Source organism: Pinus tabuliformis, chromosome 7 (genome assembly GCF_031772625.1).
Source record: "Pinus tabuliformis cultivar Carrire ecotype Pingquan chromosome 7, CPIR1, whole genome shotgun sequence".
NCBI lineage: Eukaryota > Viridiplantae > Streptophyta > Pinopsida > Pinales > Pinaceae > Pinus > Pinus tabuliformis.
This window is the reverse complement of record NC_142293.1, coordinates 1272676844-1272685890: the sequence shown is the minus strand read 5'-3', so window position 1 is coordinate 1272685890 and position 9047 is coordinate 1272676844.

The window sequence follows — 9047 nt, the reverse complement described above, 5'->3', positions numbered from 1 at the left end:
ATATATATATATATGTATATATATATATATATATATGTATATATATGTATATATATAAATATATGTATATATATAAATATATGTATGTATATATATATATGTATGTATATATATATATGTATGTATATATATATATATATATATATATATATATATATATATATATATATATATATATATATATATATATATATATATATATATATATATATATATATATATATAGCAAGTTATACCATCACATATTCTTCTATTCATTCACATTAAATCAATTAACTGTAGCTAGAAAAATAGAAGTTGTTTCATCTAGTTCAGTAATTATTAAGGCTTAAGCACATGTTTTAAATATTTGATATCATTGTTCATCCGTAAAATTTAAAACCAACAAAATATTTTAGATGCTCTGGCATGACTAACTGACTTAGAGTCATCCCAGAGGACAAAATCAGAATGGTGTCACTACTGAGGAGTGAAAATTGAGCTATTTTCCCTGGGAAAATCATTAAAAATTTTTCTTGAAGTCGAGTAAAGAAATTGTAGGTTCAAAATCATTCACCTAGTGACTCTAGTTGGCCAAGCTGGCTACTTCAAAACATATCAAATCTCAGTCTGACTCTCAAATTATATCTCCTTTATCTGATCCTAATAGACTAGTGAGAGAGGCTTCATCTAGAAGGAGACTTGAAGCTTCTGCTTCTTCTTCTGTACCATTAAAACCTCAAGATATTCCAGCGTATGATCCCTTCACCTCTGTTCCATCCCAATTAGATTTGGTTGATCTAGCACCTAGGGTTTTCGAGCTATTATCTAAAGGAGTTGATCTAGAGTCATCTCTCTTAGTCCAACCTTTGGAATCTTACAAACTTCCTGAAATATTTTCCGATTCTCTCAATTCAGAGTAAAAACTAAATGTACATTTACTGGAGCTAAAACCAATTGATTTTATCTCCCCAAATCATTATATATTCCCATCCACTTCTTCCCAACCTGAAGAAACCTTCTCTGTATATTCAAACCCACTGTTTGAAATTAAATATTAGGTTGAAACAAAGGTTCAAAAGTTAGTAACAAAAACAACTTTGAAAACTTTTAGATCTCCTCCACTTTCTCATTCTCCTCCTCCAAATTTTACACCTCCATCTTCACCCACTGCCTCACCACTTGCTTCATCATCCTCCACTACACCATCTCCTACCTCTTCTATTGAATCATCTTCTTCTTCATCTTTAGATATGGCATTTCAACCTATAGTTCAAACTAGATATGCCACCTTACATCTTCCCAACCAGTTAAACAATTTTCCTTATTCGTATTTGAAAAAGATGCACAGGTATAATGGTGAATCTAGTCTCATTACAGAAGATCATCTAGCTACATTTTTAGATTTTGTAGATAATATGAATATAGAGCATGAGGATGTTTATATGTGTTTATTTGTTTAGTATTTAGAGGGAAATGTTAGCATATGGTTCAGGCAATCAAGGGTTCTTTCAATTCATTCCTAGAATGATTTAAATAATAAATTCAAGAATAAGTGGGGTGTAAAGAGGGATGCAGTTTACTTCCTTATTGTGTTTGAAGAAATTAAAAGGAACCATGGATAATGTGTGGAATATTTCACTAAACGATTAAATAAAATCTACCAAAAACTGCCCCCTGATTGTAAACCTAATGTTGCAGCCTTTAATGATGACTTTGTAGTCATGCTGAGGAAATGGATATCTCCTACCCTTCAAGACATGCAAAATAACGTTATTGAAGTTGAGGCTAATAGATCAGCTTCATCTAAACTCAAAGCTAAAGCTGAAAAGGCTGAAAGAAAATTCAAGTCTAAAGAGGAAGGATCCTCCTCAAAGTCCAAAAATGATGATAAAAAAATAGACGAGATAACATCTTTACTTAGAAACTTATCTAATAGAATTTATAAGATTTAACCTCAGCCTAGAACCATCCAACAAACTGCTGTCAGACCACAGAATCAGTTTAAAAGAGCCCCCTGAACTCAAATTTTACAGAGTCCTAACATTGATCAACAGATCCAACCTCCTCTGATGATTGATGACTAACAACCAGATGATATTGGTCCTCTAATTTCTAAAGACATAAATAATTTTGATTCTACATATGTACATAACGTTATTGTTCCTCACCCTTCAAATTAGTCTTCCCAAAATCAAGAAGACATTCAAATTTCTAAATACCAAGCCTTCTGTGAATTCCTAATTGGTGAATTAAATAGAAGATATGATCTTAGACCTAGGGCAGGGCCTGGTAGATCTCCAAAGGATCCCATACAAAATGAACCTCAGATAAAATCTACTGAAACCCAGACAACTATCATTCAACCCTTAAATCAAACAGGTGAAACAATTCAAATTGATAAAACTGTTTTTGACAACCTTTAATGTTGAAAGAGAACTAGAAAGGGTTAAAATACCAATTCCCCTAGCTGAACTGTAAAAAAACCTAGGGTATAAGAACCAAGTTTCAAAATGGATTTAGTCATCCAGTGTGGATGCTATAGGGGATGTGATAAGCCTACAAGACGAAAAACCCTCAGTAGTTTCTAGTCCTAGTTCTGACATGATAAATGAGAATGTACCACTATTTTGTGTTACTAAAAATTCTTGATTTCCTGCTATATAACTGTATGCTATATTTTGGGTCTTCCCATAATTGAATGCCTAAAGTGATCATGGACCAGTTGCAATTAGAAGTCACTAGAACTTATCATGATCTTGACACTTTTGACTCCAAGAAAGTTCCTTGTCTTGGACTCATTAAAGATTTGGTGGTAACCTTAGCTCAGATCCCTGTCAAAAGTGTGGTTTTAGACATAGTATTCACTAACATTCCTCCAAAATTTGGCATGTTGCTTTCAAGATCTTGTTGTGCTAAAATAGGAGGGAGCCTACAAATGGATATGTCTTATGCCACAATCCCAGTTTATGGGGGTGAACATCTCAGGCTGTATAGAGAAGTCAGATTTATAAAGACTATTTGTAGAGATGATTATGCTAGGAATCATCCTATTTATGATGTTTATCAAGACTTTGGGTATTTTGAACTATATGTAAATAATTCACAAAATAATCAAGTAATTATCAAAGATATTGTTGATATACCTAAAATCATTGAAACAGATATTTGGAGAATGTACTTTGATGGTTCTTGCTCAAAGGAAGGAGCAGGAGCTAGAATTGTATTAATTTCTCTAGATAAAGAAAACATTACCCAATCATACAAACTTGAATTTGACGTAACCAATAATGTAGCAGAGTATGAAGATTTTCTACGAGGATTGGAGTTAGAAATAAGTCTTAAGGTACAAAACTTAAGTGTATACAGTGATTCTGAACTTATTGTCAGACAAGTTAGGAATCAATGTCAAACCAAGCACCCAAGATTGAGATCTTATAGGAATGAAATTTGGGATTCAATTGAAAATTTATTTTCATCATTCAATATTACTGTTATTGCTAGAGATCAAAACATGCATGTAGATTTTGTAGCTGTTTCTGCAAGTTCCTTTAAAACCCTTGATAAGATGCTTGTCTAGTATCAAATTAACCTCAATTATAGATCATCTATTCCTAACAATCTTAAGTATGATGATGATGAGTAACTAAAATCCTTTTTGCAAGTCATAGATGGATTTTCAAACATGCAAGTTGAGGAAGAACAACTCGATAATGTAAAAATTGATAATGAAGATCAAACACCGCAATTTGATTCTACAATTGTTGATCATAACATTATCCAACTCTCCAACAATTTTATTCCAAAAGGGTTAATCCCTCTTGAGAATCTCTTTGATCATAATGATGTTCCCAAAAATATACTTTTTGATTCACCTGATGAAAATATTTAAATTTATAACATTGGAAGTTCTGAAGAGATTAGAAACGTTAAAATTTCTGTATCCCTGTCAATGGAAGCTAAAAAAAAATATTTAGCCCTACTAAAATCCCACAAATATGTTTTTTCCTGGTCTTATTAGGAATTGAAAACCTATGATACATCTCTTATTGAACACAAAATTCCATTAAAACTAGATGAAAAACTTTTCAAACAAAAATTGAGGAGAACTAATCTTGTACTTCTTCCTGTAATTGAAAAAAGAACTAAAGAAGTTACTGGATGCTAAAATAATACTTCCATTAAGATATTCATATTGGGTAGACAATCTAGTTCTAGCGAGGAAAAGGAATAGTGAAATTAGATTATGTATAGATTTTAGGAATTCGAATAAGTCTTCTGCGAAGGACAATTATCCATTACATAAGATGGATCGATTACTTCAGAAAGTTTCATGAGCTCGAAGAATTTACATGTTAGATTTTTTCTCTAGATATAACCAGATTATGGTTAGTCCAAGGGATAGAGAAAAAATTGCATTTACAACTCCATGGGGCACATTCATGTATAATAATATGCCTTTTGGGTTAACTAAAGCTGGAGCAACATTTCAACGTGCTATGGATCCTGCATTTGTAGGTAAGATCAGCAAATTTGTTGTTATCTATTGACATGATTTAATTGTTTTTTACAACTCTGATGAAAAGCATTTGAAGCATTCGAGAAAGATTTTCGATAGGTGCAGAAAATTCGGGGTTTCTGTTAATCGCAAGAAGTTTTTTTTTACACTTCAAGAAGGAAAAATTCTTGGCCACATTATTTCCAAATAAGGAGTAGTCACTTATCCTAAAAGCATCTCAGCAATTCAGGTACTCATACTACCAAGGAACAAGAAAGAAGTTCAAGCTCTCCTTAGCAAAATTAATTTTTTAAGAAGATTTATCCCTAACTATGCATAAATAGTTAAGGACATAATTGATATGTTGAAAAGGAATCGTGAAATCAAATGGAATTTTCCTTCTAGGTATGCATTTAATCAGATTAAGAAGGCCATTGCTGAAGCTCCCATGTTAGCCAGTCCAGATTACTTCCAACCTTTCAGTGTCTTTTCTTTTGCTTCTGAAACCACATAAGACATGGGAGGACTCAACCAACATAAGACACGGGAGGACCCAGTCTTTCGCCCTGTCAGAACATGTAGAATAGACGAAGCATCACATATGTATTGAGGAAGCCCATGTTATTGCTAATATTGTGCCTTTTCATCACCAAAATTTTAGGGAAGCGATAGAAATCGAAAAAAGTCTGAGCAATCTCAATAGCTGGAAAATTAGTAGCTGTTCGATCTCTGTCGTTTCATCCTAGCCACCCCCTCCTGTTGTCCTTTTATTATGATTATCTCTGGTCCTTTCCCCCTCGTCCTCTGGTTGGTCTTCTATTTCTTCTCTTTGATTTTTATTATGTAATTTATTTATTCATTTTAATCTTAAATTTTCTAACTTAAAATTAAGAATTAGTTGTTTTTTGGTTCTAAAAATTATTTTTAACATAATATAATAATAAACTTTTTGTCCTAATCATAGATAAATAAGATTATAATAAGATAAACCAATTAAACATGGTATACCTTGAGTAAAATAAATAAAATTACAAATCAATTTTAACTAACTAATTGAAAATAATTATTTTTTCCATAATCATTTTGTGATTTTTATTTATATCCTCAAAAAAAATAAAAAAATTGCTACATAACTAATATAGTTAATTTTACTAAACTAAGAATTAAGTCAAATAACTAACTAACTAATTAGGTTATTACTCAATTATTATTTCTTCTTATTATTTCATAGAATAATATTAATATAAATCTTTTTCTAAAAATATTTTTGAAAATTTAAATAAGAAAACGTTTATTAGTTAGTACTTAGTTGAGTAAAGTAAATAAAATTATAAATTGATTTAACTAACTAATTGATAATAATTATTTTTCCATAATTCTTCCTTGACTTTTATTTATATCCTAATAAAAAATTGCTACATAACTAATATAGTTAAATTTTTTACTAAACTAAGAATTAAGTCAAATAATTAACTAACTAATTGGGCCATTACTAATTTATTTTTTCTTCTTATTATTTCGTACAATAATATTAATATAAGTCTTTCAAAATCTTTTTTTGAAAATTTAAATAAGAAAAATTTATTAGTTAGTACTTAGTTTACTCTCAACTTAGTTGTATACAAAAAATTCCATTTAATCGAAAAGAAATTAATATAATAAAACATGCTAATTAATTAAATAACTAATTATATTTCCCTTGGTCCCGTCTGGTTACCCAATCTAATGTAGTCGTTTCCTTGTCAAATGTAGCCATTCATGGTCAAATATAGTCGTTGGATGATCTTCTCTCTCTATTTATCCTACAACGATGGTCTAGTTCTTCAATTTGTCCTAACGATGAACCACACTTGTTCGTTCGAAATGCGTCGACAAATGAATTATGATGTGCTTTTCCCAAAAACTCTTCTCAAAAACCACATTAGTTGTTCTTTTGCAAAGGAACAAATATGGAGATGACCAACCCATTGAGAAAAGGAGAAATTTACTCAATTATCTGTAGCCCCCATCAAAACTATTCCTATAACATCTTCATGAACCATAGGGGAATCTACATCAACAACAGAGGATTTGAACAAAATATCACAGGAACTCATTCATAAAAAGCAAGAGAATGAGAGGCTCCATAATAAATTTCAGAGTTTGGAAGCGCAAAAAAAAAATGATAGTTTTTATGTTGAGGAAATATAGAAAACACGCATGTTGAATAGAAGGATTGGAGAATTGCAAAGTCAGTCACTAATGGCACAGACCTTGGCCCAAGCCAAGGAACGCATTTGGACAAACATTAGTTAAGGCATAACTGGAATATGGTCATCCATTCAGATCATTTTCGAGAAGGAGGAACTCATCAACAAATATCAAGTAGCCAGTGATGAAGGGAAATAATTGATTAAAGATAAACCTAATGAAGTTACTGATATGATTAGAGTTCTTAATTTAAAGAGCAGGACAAATTTGGAGAAGATACACATTTTAGACAGAAGAAAAACCATTTTGGAGATCAAAAAGGTTCTCCAAAATAAGAACTTGATGACACAACTTGAAACAAAATGTCAAGTATTAAGGACCTATGTTCAAATATTTCACTTTAACCTTAATTTACTTCATCAAAGAGTATTGCGAGGATTAGTGGCTCCAAATGATAGGCTTATTAGTTTGGAAGATTTCTTCCATAAACTTTACAACAAAGCAACTGATAAATCAAGTTTTGCAAGCATTAAAGGGGACATTACAGGGAAGCAAGCATTGGAAGCATTAGATTTTAACTTGACCATTAAGCATGAAATAAAACATCTTTCTATAAATAAGCCCACTTTTGAGAAATATACAGAAGTAGAAGAAGTTTACAGGAAGTTGGTGAATCTCACCATACCAAGTGAAGAAATATGGGATCATTTTTGTCAAGTAATTGAGTAACATTCATTTTCAACCGACATAGCTCGGCAACAAATTTTTGGGGACCAATCATCAACAAATTCCTAAAAGATAGTGCTACCACTTAGCAATTTTTAATTTCCCATTATTTTGTACTATTTTCGTAAGATTTTGTAAGAAATATCCCTATCATATATTTAGTTTTGTGTAAGTAACTCCTCATTCAAGTTATTATGAGTTGAAACCTTGTATGAACATTGAAGACATAATTGTACCCGAGCTGGAGAATTGCAAAGCTAATGAAAGGATCCTGAATTTGCCTACTATAGTTTTGTCTTCATGTAGGTTTTCACATGTACTTATTTCATTATGTATTGCTTCATATATTGAATTCTTTATGTAGAGAACTGGGTAAGGTCATACTGAGTATTAGTCAGTCTTAAATCCTCTCTGAAGTTACCAGCAATAACTAGAGTCTAGCTTATAAGAATATTTGTTATTATAACATCCCCTATATTAATTGTCACACAAATCTACATTCGTTTTAATATATTTTGTTCTACAAGGAACATTATTTTCCTTTATTCTTTTCTTATAACCAATTAAATATTATATTAAAATATTTAGCAAGTTATATCATTACATATTTTGCTATTCATTCACATTAAATCAATTAACTATGGCTAGACAAATAGCAGCCCTTTCATCTAGTTGAGTAATTAAGGCTTACGAACTTGTTTTAAATAATTCATATCATTGGTCGTCCATAAAATTTAAAACCAACAAAAATATTTTAGATGCTTTGGCATGAATAACTGACCTAGAGTCATCTTAGAGGACAAGAGAGTCAATGGCGATTGTCATAGGTAGGAGACGAAGACAAAGATTATGGGTCAATGTAGTAAGGACCATGATTACACAAGATGATTTAAATAGAGTCTGTCATTGAGCTGAGGCAATTCATCCCAGAGGTTTCTTGCATGTTACAAGCAACTGAATTAATATCAGAGCCTCTTCTACAGGAAATTTGCTCACAGAAAGGACAAGAGCCTTGTTGGAGTGTGTAGGTTGACTAAGATTTAATTCGTAGCTCAGAGAATCACATAGTGACCCATTCTCCGAATTGATTTTTGAGTGGCTGGGGAGGAAAAAATTATCAGAAGCCCATGCTTCACATTTAGTATGATTATAGTAGCAGAATTCAGGAAAGAGATGTGACAAAAGGATGGATATGCCATGCAGGAGTACACTTGGGCTCATTTCTGTCATTTCTGTCAAGTAATTGAGTAACATTCATATCTGTCGAGTAATTGAGTAACATTCATTTTCAACCGACATATCTAAGCAACACTTTTTGGGGACCAATCATCAACAAATTCCTAAAAGATAGTGCCAACACTTAGCAGTTTTTAATTTCCCATTATTGTGTACTATTTTCGTAAGATTTTGTAAGAAATATCCCTATCATATATTTAGTTTTGTGTAAGTAACTCCTCATTCGAGTTATTATGAGTTGAAACCTTGTATGAACATTGAAGACATAATTGTACCCAAGCTGGAGAATTGCAAAGCTAATGAAAGGATCCTGAATTTGCCTACTATAGTTTTGTCTTCTTGTAGGTTTTCACATGTACTTATTTCATTATGTATTGCTTCATATATTGAATTCTTTATGTAGAGAACTGGATAAGGT